Consider the following 1200-nt stretch of genomic DNA (forward strand, 5'->3'; position numbering starts at 1 on the left):
ACAGACATATAGACCAATGGAATAGAGAGTCCAGAAATAAATCCTCATATATATGGTCAAATAATCTTTGACAAGTGTGCCAAGATCATTCAGTGGGGAAAAAACTGCCTTTTCAACAAAAAAATGGTAAAATTGGACAGCCACATTAAAAAAAAAAAAGGAAGAAACTCTTAGAAGAAAACATAGAGGGAAAGCTTAATGACATTGGATTTGGCAATGATTTCTTGGATATAATACCAAAAGCACAGGCAGCAAAAGTAAAAATAGGTAAACTGAATGACACCAAAAGTTAAAAATTCTGTACATCAAAGGACACAATCAGCAGACTGAAAGGCAACCTACAGAATGGGAGGAAATGTTTGTAAATCATATATATTATAAGACATTAATATCCGGAATATATATAAAGAACTCCTACATATCAACAACAAAAAATAAAACAACCCATTTTAGTGTTTCTTTCAGCAGCACGTATGCTAAAATTGGAACGATACAGAGAAGACTAGCATGGCCCCTGTGCAAGGCTGTATGCAAATTTGTGAAGCTTTCCATATTTTTGGCAGAACACTCTTTGACATAAATCACAGCAAGATCTTTTTTGACTGACTTCCTAGAGGAATGGGAATAAAAACAAAAATAAAAAAATAGGACCTAATTAAACTTAAAAGCTATTCCACAGCAAAGGAAACCATAAACAAGGTGAAAAGACAACCCTCAGAATGGGAGAAAGTATTTGCAAATGAAACAACTGACAAAGGATTAATCTCCAAAATATACAAACAGCTCATGCAGCTCAATATCAAAAAACTAAACAACCCAATCAACAAATGGGCAGAAGACCTAAATAGACACTTCTCCAAAGAAGACATACAGATGACCAACATGAAAAGATGCTCAACATCACTAATTAATAGAGAAATGCAAATCAAAACTACAATGAGGTATCACCTCACACCAGTCAGAATGGCCACCATCAAAAAATCTGCAAACAATAAATGCTGGAGAGTGTGTGGAGCAAAGGGGACCCTCATGCATTGTTGGTGGGAATGTAAATTGATACAGCCACTATGAAGAACAGTATGGAAGTTCCTTAAAAAAACTAAAAATAGAACTACCATATGACCCAGCAATCCCACTACTGGTCATATACCCAGAGAAAGCCATAATTCAAAAAGACACATGCATTCCAATGTTCATTGC

General features: G+C 35.2%; 1 non-coding gene across 1 annotated transcript; it reads left to right on the forward strand.

The window, feature by feature from the left end:
* The first annotated feature begins 452 nt into the window (after nt 1-452).
* Nucleotides 453-558, forward strand: LOC115803303 (U6 spliceosomal RNA). Its single transcript, XR_004023987.1, has one exon. It is a non-coding gene; the product is annotated as a U6 spliceosomal RNA (small nuclear RNA).
* Nucleotides 559-1200: the final 642 nt, after the last annotated feature.

This window comes from Delphinapterus leucas, chromosome 3 (genome assembly GCF_059928025.1).
Source record: "Delphinapterus leucas isolate spDelLeu-1000000601 "Yukka" chromosome 3, BTC_Dleu_Yukka2, whole genome shotgun sequence".
NCBI classification, from domain to species: domain Eukaryota; kingdom Metazoa; phylum Chordata; class Mammalia; order Artiodactyla; family Monodontidae; genus Delphinapterus; species Delphinapterus leucas.